Source organism: Myripristis murdjan, chromosome 23, assembly GCF_902150065.1.
Source record: "Myripristis murdjan chromosome 23, fMyrMur1.1, whole genome shotgun sequence".
Classification (NCBI taxonomy): domain Eukaryota; kingdom Metazoa; phylum Chordata; class Actinopteri; order Holocentriformes; family Holocentridae; genus Myripristis; species Myripristis murdjan.
The window spans coordinates 16,345,540-16,359,227 of NC_044002.1; the positions used below are offsets into that span (position 1 = coordinate 16,345,540).

A 13,688-nucleotide genomic window follows, 5' to 3' on the forward strand; every position below is an offset into this window, starting at 1 on the left:
CGAGTTAAAGGGCGATCTCACTAAACATTAGACCACCCCGCCACCTTGGCTCTCATCGGCCCGAGGGGAGCGACAGTCTCTCAACACACAGCAAATAAAAACAGGAAAAAACGCCACATTTGGTGTAAGGCGGTTTTCTGCAGCAATCTACCACGCACAGCCCAGTTTATTGATAATAAATCCAACAGACAGAGTGTGTCATCTCCACTGTTCTTCGCTGAATGTGTTTCTAAAGCCGCATTCATGGCTATTTCTGTCATGCTATTGCAGCAACAATACTGTGTCCCACTATGTTCTAGGAAATTCTTGCAGCATAAACAGTTAAAGATTTAGCAAACGGCACACCATGTGAGCGAGGCTGAGGAGGTGAAAACTGTTGTGGACTGTAAATAAGATATCGAAGGCTGCGGGATTCTGCATCATTTTCCATTTCCATTATGTTGTCTTGAGCAGCTAAACCTTGCTTAACAGTTGTGTTTCAAGTGCGGTACATCTGGACTCGATTTTGCCCTCAGCGCTACCGACTGTCCAAGAAAGATTTTTGCGGTTTTCACTTCATTAGATATGTGATTGCAACGTTTTTATTTTAATTCCTAAAAAATCCCTATTTACTGTATTAGGTACATGAAAGCCTTCACAACCCTGAGGATTGGATTTGTTCCCACAAGGGTTTGGGCCATGCTGAGTTTCATCATTTTCAACATTTCACTGGGCTGCATTTTATACAGGAACAAGTGTCATCCATTATGACATTAGGACAAATTTAAACTCAGTAACTCAAAAACAAAGTGACTCTGTGCATGTCTGCCAACAGTTCTGGGATGTGAGAGACGTTATTATCGTTATTATTATTATTATTATTATTATTATTATTATTATTGTTACAGAAAGCCTTCAATCAGCCTTCTGCTTTACTAGAGTGGCTGTGAAGTGAAATTTACTTTTACATTTAAAGCATTTATCTGATGCTGTCACTCAGAGGGGCTTATAATAAGGGTGACAGTAGAACAGATAGTTATTTTTGGGTTTGGATTATTTTGTTGACATGTTAAACTCTGTTCTTAGGCATATAAAAGGATTGAGGTTTTCTGTATTGAGCCTCCACACCGGCAGTAATAAAGGCCATGGTATAGTGTGAGTAGGTGTTTTATGTTTTTTTTTTCCTCACTCCTAAGTACATAACACAGGCCAGGCTCTCTCTGCTGTGGGAATGTTAAAACTGAACCGGAAGAACCTGCACTGCTCCCCACAGAGGCCTGCTTCATTTGCTTTTAGTCTCTCTTTCTCTCTCTCTCTCTCTCCCCCCCTCCCTTTCTGTCTTTCTCTCTCCCTCTCCCTCTCCCTCTCACTCTCTCTCTAGCTCCCCTGTCTTTTCACAGGACTCGTGAACTCTCGCTAATCCCACCGATTCGCTCTCGATCACTGCTGCATATCCTAAAAAATAGATGTTACCTCGGTAGAACTGGAAGAAAAACAAAAGGAGGGAGGGAAAAAAACTGTCTGCTCAGCCAAAATAGACAATAAGGAATATAGAATGAGAGAGAGAGAGAGAGAGCAAGAGAGAGAGAGAGAGAGAGAGAGAGAGAGAGAGAGAGAGAGAGAGAGAAGCAGGCCAGATTGCAGAGGGCCTGGTCTCTTTTTTTCTCCTTTTTTTCTCTTTCTTTTTTCGCTCGCTCTCAAATGATTCACAGTGGAAAGAAAAGGCCTTTTCCCTGTCCTCAGTTGAACTCCACATCAGCTTCCTGTTAGAAGGCAAGGAGGAAACACCCAGAGCAACACGCGCGTGCGCACGTACACACACACTCTCACACACATACACACACACAGAGGAAGGCCTTCACTAGTGGATTCTTCGCTGCCAGAGAAATTAGGTCAAGCACTTAAATGCCCTGCACTGAGACGCGCAGAGATTTAAAACATGAAGTGTGTGGTGGGGACATCGCAGGCACACTCGAGCAAACAAACATGCACGTACACATGCATTTCTGCGTGCATGCACACACACACACACACATACAAGCCACAGACTATACTGTTTGCCCATGCCGTGCCATATTAATAATACTGAAAAAACTGAAATAATCGGTGACAGACGCCTACTGCTCCTACTGTTAATACATCGTCCATCTGTGCAGATTAGATCATGACGAGGCGGCACAGACACACACATAATGAAAGAAGGGTTTGCTGTGTTTAAAAAAAAAAAAACACACACAACAAAACGAAAAAAAACAAAAAAAACACCTGAACCTTGAACGCCCCTCACAGACAGACACTGGAGCGGCTACGTGCACGCATTTTTAAAACGCTGGATGACCTGATTAGGGAGCGACGGGATTGTCTGTGCTGCTCTACAACACAGCCCTGGACAGGACAGGGCAGAACAGGACAGCAGAACACGCCACAGTGCAGTATCAGCCTGCCCCTCGCCAACCCCCCCACCACCACCACCCTCCATCCCTCTCTCCCGCCCTCCTCGACCCGACCCGAAATGCCCTTAAAGAAACAACACACCACATCGTCATTGCATCCAATCAACTGTTCACAGAAAGGATGGATTGCGCTCGGTCTGATCTTGACGTTTAGGGTTTCAATCAATTGCGTGAGATATGAGGGAGACAGAGGGAGAGTGAGAGCGGGAGGGAGAGGGAGAAAGAGGGAGGGAGGGAGGGAGGGAGGATGGGACAAAGCTAGTTGCCGTTCATAAAGCAAATGAGAGAAAACTTGGGTGAATCCAAGCCTCTTCTCTCCTCATTCCAGCCATTACAAACCTCCCATCCTACGGTCCTGGGCTATAGGGGGTGGCCAGGAGGGCAGATCAGACGGTAATCACGTCAATCTTCAGCCCTCTGCCCCGCGTTTTCTCCCATCCCACTGACTCACAGTCGAGAAATGAGCCCATTGTCTGAGGGCCACCTGTGTTTTTGCTCCGTTTTCTCAAAGGCACAATGGCATTTTCCTGTTTATAGCCGTAACTGTGTTTTATAAACATGGAATATTAGCGGGCATTAATACATCATATCAGAGAGTGTGTTCACGGCCAACAGGTCATGTTGACCCAGTTCATATTTTGCCTCCTGACTGTGCTCTTCCTCTTTCCAGTGAGAGAGCAAGAGAGAGAGAGAGAGAGAGAGAGAGAAAGAGAGAGAGAGAGGGAGAGAGAGAGAGAGAGAGAGAGAGAGAGAGAGAGAGAGAATGTGGTAATAGCACAATGCCAAGTTTCTGTCAGACAACACAGAGCCCAGAATCTTTTCTTGGGAAACATTGCTGCATTGCAATTCGACTGACACTCCAGCAAGAGTCTGAATCTTCCTCAGCCAGCCAGGCAGCCTTCAGACGAGGCCTTGAGAGCACACACACACACACACACACACAGACATATTCATACACACACAGTGAAATACACAGGCCAGATGTGCAGGATGGGACAGACGATCCGAAAGGACGAACAACCCCAAAGATAAACTATGTGTGGTGCCACTTCTAAACTTTCTGCCTCGTGCTGAGTTGAAGGTGCGGATGTGTGCCGTGGTGCTCTGGGTGAGGGCAGCCAGCTGAAAGTTATCTTTGGCATGGACAGAGACGACGTCTGAACACATACGTACGCATTCGCACAAATACGATTGTGAGACGTGTTGCAATGCAATGCAAGGCGTAGGCTTTTGCACACACACGCAGAAAATGTGATTTTCACTGTCAAGCAATCATCTTCCTATCATTTATATGAACTGTGACAATATTTATTTCTGAGTTACAAGGCAAAAAGCTGCCCCACTATTGATTACTTTTGTAATTAAAGCAATTTTAGCCATGAATAATAATATATTCCCATTAGAGAGCTTTATATATTGAATTCTCTCTTTTAGACTCTCAAAACCGTTCGTTTGTCCTGGTAGTTACTTCGTTTTCAATTTTGAAACTTCCTACCTGGTGAATGTGCAGTTCTTGCTGTGGCTGTCCGAGATTCCCATTCAAGCACACTCTGAAATACACAAGTAACAATGTCCAGTAAATATCACCATATATATACGCTCACTTAAATCCATCAAAGGAAACTAAATTATAATCATTTTATATTTATATTTTATATTTTATAGATTTTTGTTTCTGCATCTAAGGCTACACACACTTCACATGAGAAAGAGGCAGAAAGCACAAGCCTTTTAACCATTAAAAATACATTCAGCTACTGGTGTTTGATCCTCTCGGATTTCAATGAGAGTAGAATTAATTTCATCAGAAACTTCTCTGAGGGAAACCACAGTGACACATCAGGGGAAACCACACAATTATACCATATGTTCTCATGTCTTACATACACTGATTATCTGAGGGCGAACAGCTCAGAGACGCTGCTATTCTAATTAAATGCACATTTTACTGAAATCCTACAAATTGCTCATTTGGAGAGCAGTCGTATCTTCCATTGGATTAACGTGATCTGCCCTGCTGCTGTGCCTATCTCTGTTTGCATCGGGGACAACAAAGGGAAAGATTATGCCTCTCTATGAAGGAAAAGTAGGGCACGAAAAAGCGACCTCTTTTCGTATATTGCGAGGGGGAATTTACAGTTTAGCGACCATTTCATCTCCACGTAGAGACGAATGGATGTTTAGGGCTTGTTCTCAAATTTACAGACGATTATGTTAAGCCAGGGTTATTCCGAAAGCGCGTTTTCAACACCCTGTGAAAGTTCCCCCAAGGACTGTGGCTCGTTTCAGTCAAAACAGTGTCAATATCCACTGACCTAGTCTGCATGGAAAATTTCGTTACATGCGTACGCGTAAAAAAAATACCCGTCCTCATTGTCATTTTAACGCACTTTACGCAAATGCGACACCCCACAACCCGCGTCATTAAAAAACACAGAATTGTAAATTGAGGGGCTACGCACCGATCACAGGGCTCAAGTTCAAGTTGGAGACCGTCTCTTCCCCCCGGGTGTCAACTCCATGTCCACGGGCTTTATTTCCTACACCGCGGTTCGCCTTCTGATGCGTCTGGACAAAAAATAAATAGAGGCGACAATATTTGTAGGCGACGAGGAGGGGAAGCCTTCATTTGGATATATGGGACACGGTATCCGATAGCGGCTACCGGGCCATCAAAGACTTGAATTCCTCCCTCTCTTCCCCGGCCATCCATCTCGGTTCAGTGGGGACAGACAGGCTACAGACTGCGCCGTGCGTCCTGCGCCGCCGATGAACCAGATGCGTCAAGTTCAGCTGAGGTGAAGCCCGTTATACAACCAGCCTGGGTCTGCAGCCTGCACTATCGCACTGGTTATTTAATGTCTGCTAAAGGGGAGAAAAAAAAAGAAAAGAAACACGACGAAGTCACATTGAAATATTTGCAAGAAAAAAAAAAAAAAGGTTGCGGTAGATGATCATTCGGCGAGCCTAACCTACCCCACCTCCTATCTCAGCCCCAAATCAAAAAACACGGTTTGCTTCTCTTATAATAAACTTCCCCGATATTCACCTCAGAAAAAGAAATAAAATCCCCCAATTCTTTTTAGAGGGGTGCAGCCTAAAATATGGCCGCAGAACTATAAATGATTGATAATATCCAAAATGATGAGCCTGGAGGAACAATGCACCGATGCTATATAAATAAAAAGACAGCATCAAGTATGATAAGGTTATTATAAATCCAGTCTTGTGGGTCACAGACTCACAAAAAGCCTCTACAGGATTATTATAGGAATATTGTAGTGATTTTTCGTTAGGGTCATTCTCCAAAGGGCTTCACCCAGGCCTGCCACTTGTTTAGTGAATAGCTCGACAAAGTTTTTATTCAAACAGCATCATCTATTTCAAATGACCACCAGGTAGCCTATCGTGTTGGAGAAAATAATTATAATCAAGGCAACTGGTAATACCCTAAATTTGGCTGTGTCATCCTCCGACCACTTTTGAGGTCTAAAGCAGCCTGAATGAACAACAAGGGGGAAAAACACAGTTGAGTTCATTCTGCACCTTATTAAAGGAAATCGTTCCCTTTTATGTCATCTAATAAAAGCAAATAGTTGGGATTTCAAACCTGAAGCCCTTACACCTGTTTGCCTGTGGTAATGAATATAACTCCGCGCCCCCCACCCCTCCTCATCCTCCTCCTCCAAGCCCCGTAAGTTAATGACGCTCATAGTCAGGAACCTCAGGTGACTTCAAGACAAGCCCAGACTTGTTAAGCTCTATGATTGGCCTCACAGCCACTTTATTGATTATTCAGCTGTATCTTGTTGTGGAGATAAGACTATACACATCATCATATTCAATCACTCAATCAATAAATAAATACATGAAAAAAGCTCTCCATATCTAAAAGGAAGGCAACAAAACGGGATAGTATTCACCTACTTTACTTTTAGTTATATCTGTATTAAACCAAATGATAATGAATGTGTTTTTAAATATTTATAGCTATCTAGAGGATGCAGCTTTTGTTTTGTTTGGGACAGTGGAGTAAAGCAGGCCTATGGTGGATTTGCCTGATAAGAAAAATAGGGTTAGGGTTAAGGTTATAATAGGAAAATATTATTTTGCCTCTGCTTGTCCTACATATAGGCTGCTGTATTTATAGCAATATTGTCTCTTTTAATGACTAGATAGATAGATAGATAGATAGATAGATAGATAGATAGATAGACAGACAGACAGACAGACAGACAGATAGATAGATAGATAGAGATGAAAAATTCATTCTTATAGCAGAGTAACACTCCACTAATGCTTCATCCGAACACACTCCTTCTTACTGTGCTATATAATAGTGTATATTTACAAAAGGAGGAAATGTTATGACAAAATTCACCAGTTAATTAAAATCCATCTATTGTGAAATTCAGTCCAGCCCGACCGAAAAAGGTTATTGTCCTTTGATGGAAATTTGCAGACATGGTCCTACAATGAAAACACACATTTAAAAACACACATGACCATGATTTGTCATGTTAATCTACAAAACAGCAGCAACGTTTCACTTGAGATTATTAATCACGTACAAAGAAAGCAATTCACTGCTGTCTAACTGAACGCGGGCTACAGTTGTGTGCCATTGTCCATGCTCATATTCACTGTGTGTAAAGAGGCAAGAGGCCGCATGTGATTTGATTTTGCTTTGGCTCTGTTCATGTGAGAGTTTCCATGCAATCAAAGCATAACCCAGTCACAATGTGAACCTGCAGGACGGAGGCAGGAGTATTGAGTGGTGGGAGAACTTTATTGACAGTCGCCCTCGGTGACCGCTGGTCTGTGTACAGTAAGCCTATATCTGTCTGCAGAGATAGGAAGATTAAGTGTGTGAGTGTTCCTATGGCTCACTCGTGTATGGACAGGGCACGCATATCGTGCATACAAGAATTAGAAGGTGAAGGAAGTTCATGTTGATTCAGCCTCATGGCTTCATGTGACTGAGGACACACACACTCACACACACACACACACACACACACACTGCAGCCTATTTTTCACATGATAACAGACAGCATCCAACCACCTGACAAAGCATAATACATGTTCATGTGTCAAACTATTTAGTGATCTCAATTACCGGCACTACAGGCACAGGCATTCGATAATAATACACAGAGATCTACAGCTTACAGGTAGAGTGTTAACTAGTATCAACGACAGGGTGGCCTTATGCTTAGAGAGACCGTTTTGTAACTGAAAGGTCAGTCGTTCAGCTGTGTGTCCCGTTATATTATCACTGACCACCACACTGCAAATTCACGTTAGTTCGTTCAGAATAACAGTGTCAGTTTATGCCTTAAAGTAATTGCAACTTCATTGCTGTCACTACATACACAAGTATAGATACAGGATTTGTCACAGTAATCATACTAGTAATAGCAAATGTCATGATTTGGGTGGTAATTCATGTGAAATTGTGTTTGTTCTCATTAGCACATATAAATCTGCAGCTCATGAAGACATATCAATAACCAGAGTGCATTATATCCTTTATGCAGCTGCCCTAATTTGCCTCATAAAGAGAGTTAACATACATAAGAGATACAAACCTATTATTAAAGCTTCTAATGGCCCATATGTTATTATTATAACACATTATGATCCATTATAGCTGCATGCCTTATAATGGTATTGCACTCTGGTATAGCATTTGTGGTTTTGGGCAGAACTCTTCCAAGCCTTAAAATGTATGATGTGTTTCTTCTCTTTCGGGTTTATCTACACGTACGTTTTTTGTTTTTGTTTTGGTTTTTTTTATACCACCTTGAGACAAAGGACATTTATTAAATGCACTTTAGAAATAAATTTGATTTGACTTGGCATGACTGGGTTTTTGCTTTTGAAGCCAAACTTTTAATCCTAAAAAGAACCATAACGAGGCAACAGATAAAGTGATCGTGAATATCATGCTTTATTTTTCTTTTCTTTGTAACTTTTTATTTATTTATTTATTTAATTTGGAGGACAAAGAAGTTATTTTGTCTGGTTGCAATTATCAATGGAGGCATGACACGGACAAAAAAAAAAAAAAAAAAAAAAAAAAAATCCCAAGTTTATGGATGTTGCCAGGACAGCTACGATCAAACTTTGACTTTGACATGAGTGTGCTGGAAAATAAAATCAAAGTGAATTATCCCTTCAGTGATAGTGTTAAGGGATGATAGTCCAGCTGATGGATATGGACGTAACATTAAGCACTTATCATCCAAAACCTTTTGTCACATCACACCTAAATGGACTTGTGCACTCAATACTCATCAATCATTCATTCCTTACTATTCATGGACACTCATTCACATCAATTAAAAGAAAGTTATTGACAAAAACTTTTTTTTTCTTGGTGGACATTTAACCACATCAATGATGCAAACGTGCAGTAACTTTCTTTGGCAACGTATATTTCTTCCTAATTTGAAGCAGCATGACGCCTGAAGAGGTAAGGAGGAGAGGAGAGGAGGAGAGGAGAGGAGAGGAGAAGAGAGGAGAGAAGAGAGAGGGGGGCTGAATCTGGTGAAGGTGGAAGGAGGGAGCTCCATTTGGCACTACTAATTTGCAATCAGACACTCTCTTTGAGCTCTCTCCCTCCATGTCTCCAGACAGTGTGGATGGCAGCTGAGACAAAGCTAGCATTCTCCGCCGCCCAAGGCCCCTCTTAGTTTTATTTCAGGCCACTGCTCTCAGACACAGGCCATTCTGCACCGAGCACCCAACGACGGCAGCTCTGGAGGGGAGGAAGGAGCAAGGCTGGGAGGAAGAGGAGGTGAAGGGAGGAGGCGGGAGGAGGGGAGGTGTGGAAAATGTGGGAGGGGACTTTGTCGAGGGCCAAACTGCTGCCTCTACCCCCTCCTCCCTTCCTTCCTCTCCTTGGATGACACCCCGTCCTGTTCCCCCTAAACGTGCTGCAGTGCAGTGCCACACCCCACCTACCACCATGATGAGCCCCGAGCCTTTATTGATCAAACCGCTCACACCAGGACAGGGCCGCTGACCTTTTCCCCTTGACCATCTCTACCCACTCATTACGCGTGAAATCCGACTCGCCATATCCTACTGTAAGAAGTTTGATGGGCGCCAGCTCTGCACTCCAAAGCGGCTCAATTTGGCTTCTACAGTTGACACAGACAAAATATTAAGGACATTCGTCTATTGAGTTACAGCCTAATTTGTAGAATCCACATCTCAGCTGTCTAAAAGCTTAATCCTTCTTAAACTCATCTGCTTCTCTTTATCTACATCTCTTCCGTTGTGATTAGTGAAGATTTAATAAGGGAAATCAATGAGGGGTAACGGTTTTTTACCTGGATCCAGCTCATCAGTGCACTTCATGAAAAGAGTAAGAGTCCCTAGATTAACTGCATAATAACCATCCATCTGATAATTATTGTATCTGTTAGAAAATCTGCATTTGATATCAACTGATAACGCAAAAGGAACTTCACAAGCATGTCTAAAGCAATATCACGTTAATTAAAACGCTAAGCCTGTGATACGCAGTGCATGAGCAGCGATAATTAACAGATATGTGTACGTGTGTCAGTGTGTGCTTATGTGCATGTGAGTGCACGTGCATGCACAACTGTTTGTGTGTGTGTGTGTGTGTGTGTGTGTGTGTGTGTGTGCCTGTGCCCCGTAAAATATGCTGTTATCACCTTGTTATCAGCAGTCCAGTGGTTGTACAGTATATTGCAGCTTGGTTGCCACAGGTAACAGGTGAATGATTACCCAGTGGGCCGAGGGTGTCCTCAAGCTCGGGTCAAGACCACTTCCCTATGAGAGGGAGAGAGAGGCAACAACACGGGGCCGCAGCTGCTGTCTGTAACAGGCCTGTGCACTTCTCAGCGTCTTATCAGCTCGATAAGCTGCATTGTGCTCACACTGTGTATGCATGCACTTACGGGGCAGGGCCACACTCTCATGGTTTACGCTGTATGTTTTATTTTGTGTGTTATCAAGCAAGAATGTGGTCGGCCTTTTGTTACCAGCCGTTTTGTAAGCCAAGGTGCTGTATTTTTGGCACCGCATTTTTCATATGCTTGTTATCTCACTCTGGATTGACCTGCATTAACGTTAGGGCTGCCACATTTATTTAGTTATGAATGAATCAATGTATCGGTGACTGTATGTCTGTAATTGCCCTTTGTTGTAGGCCTGACTGATCAATATTATAATATGAGTAATATGAGTATAATGTTAGTACCAATGTTATATTAATGTGGTGATATTAGACTAGATGTCATCCGGTTTATAAGGCTGCATTACAGTAGAGATACAGTTTCCTTATTAGACTGTTGTGGCTGGTCACCATAGCCACATTTCTGACTTATTGTTCATCAAGAATCACTTCTGTGTAAATATCTTTTGACAGCACCAACAGTCATCCCTATAATATCGTCACAACACCAGCATGAAGATATTCGGTCAAAGATATCATGATATTTGACTTCTGTCACCTGGCCATACTTTGGTGTACATCAATAAAAGTAGGTTGCCTCAAGAGAAGTAACGCCTCCAGCCATGTTTAAAAAAAAAAAAAATACTATAAAAAAATACTATAAAAACTGTCTTATTCTTCCTTAGCTTTGGATTGATTCCCACAGGTTGTCTCACTTAGTAACTGCCTTCCTGCGCTGGCCCAGGAGCACAATCCCTCTCAGTCTCATTCTAACACATAACAATGCCAGGAATGGCTGCATTTGTGCAGTACAACCATTAGGCAACATCCGACTGCCTAATTCATTCAATTTCTCCCTCTGCCGTGCCAGCACAACTGGTCTGAAAGGGTGCAGGGAGGCGGGAGGAGGGAAGGAGGGAAAGAAGGGGAGGAGGGGAGGAGGGGGGGCAGCTAATCGTCAAAATGCAAGCAAGCTAAAGTTTGTCTCAACGTTATAATTGTTGGGACGTTTGGCGGGGACAAAAGCGCAGGACACAGGGACTGATTGAGGGACTTGTTGGGAGAATTGTGTCCTTGAGGCGACCCCGCCGGTGCACCCTCGAGTGCTCGGTGCTCACCCTGACCCAGACCCCCCTGCTCTGAGCATGACCGTTGCCGTATCTGTGGCAGCTAACAGTACAAATGACTGTATCGCACCGCTCTACTTTCTCTCCTCCTCAGTCTCTTTCTCTTTCTCACTTTCTTTCTCTCTGGATGACCACAAACAGTCATTGTCACTGCAGACCGCGAGAACAATTGGGTTCTTATGCTGTGGCCGGTCAGGGGATGGGAGGGTAAACTTCAGCAATGTCTGCACTAAGCAAATTATAGCTCCAATGGCCTGTGTGGTTTGGAGAGGCTGTGCTTTGTGAGAGGTACTGCATCGAAAACCACCAGTTCAGCACATTTGGTGCTCCTGCCATTCAAAATGACGAAGGCCCAGCAAATATAGCACCACAGATTTTTTTTTTTTTTTCTTGAGCGATCTGTGCTTCCTATGTATATATTTTTCCATTAAAAACACATTAATAGCCATGTTTGGAACAACGACTAGCACTACTGAAACGCCTCTTATGAAAACTTGATAATTGCGTGGCTGCAGGGCAATGAAGGATCACTGTAGCCCTGCTCCCTCTCTCCCATCTTTCCTCTCTCCCCTTCCCTCTCTCTCAGATCAAGGCTCCGCCTGTCGACTGTCCTCCCGCGCTCCGCTCGCTCCACCCTCCCGCCCTATCCCCTTTCTACATGACATCATCTGCACATCTGTCGTCCCAACAGGGTGCTGGTGACACAGACAGGCCACAAAATTAGTAGATCTCGCTCTCTCTCTCTTTCTCTCTGGCTCTCTTTTCCTTGCTGTCGATCTACCTCTCCCCTCTGTTTCTTTTCCCTTCCATCGTTCTCATTGTCTCTCTGTCTCTCTCTTTCCCTGCAACCCTTTTTCACTTCTGGGTCCTGTAAATAATATGGATGCATACTACATTACCATCTCCTTGTTTCCCAGGCATGTGGCAACACGTACATTTGAGAAGGCAGGAAACGGCCATTAAACCAAATGATCCATGGGCCTGACCCCAGACTTGACCCGTGTGATTGTGAGCAAACTCAATCAGCAAGGTCAGCACTAACGTGATGTGACTCTTACAAAAGTTTTTTTTGACTCTCTGTGGTTTTGAGCTATTAGAGCCTGCTAAAACCGGTTAAGCGGTTGTGGTTGTATCTATGTGTGTGATTGTGTGTGTGTGCGAGAGCGGGACACACACACACAGACAAATAGAGAGGGGAAGAGAGAGTGGGAGAGATTTCAGTGTGTTTCAACAATAAGGCCCAACCCATTAAGGGCAGAGTATTTTCAAGGGAGTAGAAACTTACAGAAGTGTAACACATGTTTGATTCCCAAAGTCCCAGTGCAATAATTCTTCATGTATGAATTACTAACAGACCAAATCAAGTCGTACTGGATCAAACCAACTACACTGAAATTACAATCTTTTGTGAAGTAAATGAACAAAATACAATTAGTTCTATAATTAACAAAAGATTCTTTGAGAAGAATTGACACTCCTCGTGTATTTCCTTCTTATCTACATGGGTTGAACGTTAAGGGGCAAAAACAGACACTCGCACCTTTTTCTTAATACCTTTATCTTGTGGAGAAATGCATAATTCCTCCCATAATTAAAGGTACAGTACAAAAGCAATATAAAAGTAAACTAGCCCAATTTAAGTAAATTAAAATAATCATTTGCGATAAAACCTCACTGTTCAGTATGTTAACACCTTCAGGAGGTTGTGATGATCAAAACGATTTTTAAGATACAAGGTTAACAGACCAGAGCAACAGATGGGATTCGAACCCTGAATTACACAGGGGGATTCATTCATGGATCTGAGAGACAGCCTGAGGACGGCAGCACCAACAGCAGTCTCCACCCAAATTCTACTTATTTATATATTTCACTTTTTTCCCCCAGATAGTAGATCTGTGCATTATCATTCAGTAATTCGTCCTAATTGCTATTATTACTAAGACACCAGCAAGTTGCCACTGAAAAATGTGCTCATGCAAAATAACTCGGCACAGTCTTGAAATGCATTTTATGCTGTTTGAACGAGCTCCTGTAATTGCTCTGCACACTTTAGAGGGTTTAATAGCTACTGAGACGTATTCTCACTGCCTGCTGGCTGGTTAATGGAGCTGTCTGTGGCTAAAGATCCTTACCAGCCTGCAAGTTAAAATTAGTTAACAGGTGAGGGTATAGTATACATGCTGCTTTATGCAG

General features: G+C 43.0%; 1 long non-coding RNA gene across 1 annotated transcript in view; it reads right to left on the reverse strand.

Moving 5' to 3' along the window:
- The window catches only part of LOC115355518 (uncharacterized), a 34,135-nt gene extending 28,810 nt beyond the window's left edge, over positions 1-5,325 (reverse strand). Inside the window, exons 1-2 of the long non-coding RNA XR_003927888.1 lie at positions 4,895-5,325; positions 3,928-3,982 (exon numbers count right to left, since the gene is read on the reverse strand). This is a non-coding gene — a long non-coding RNA (uncharacterized LOC115355518). The remainder of the gene's footprint in view (positions 1-3,927; positions 3,983-4,894) is intronic.
- Between the last annotated feature and the right edge of the window lie 8,363 nt (positions 5,326-13,688).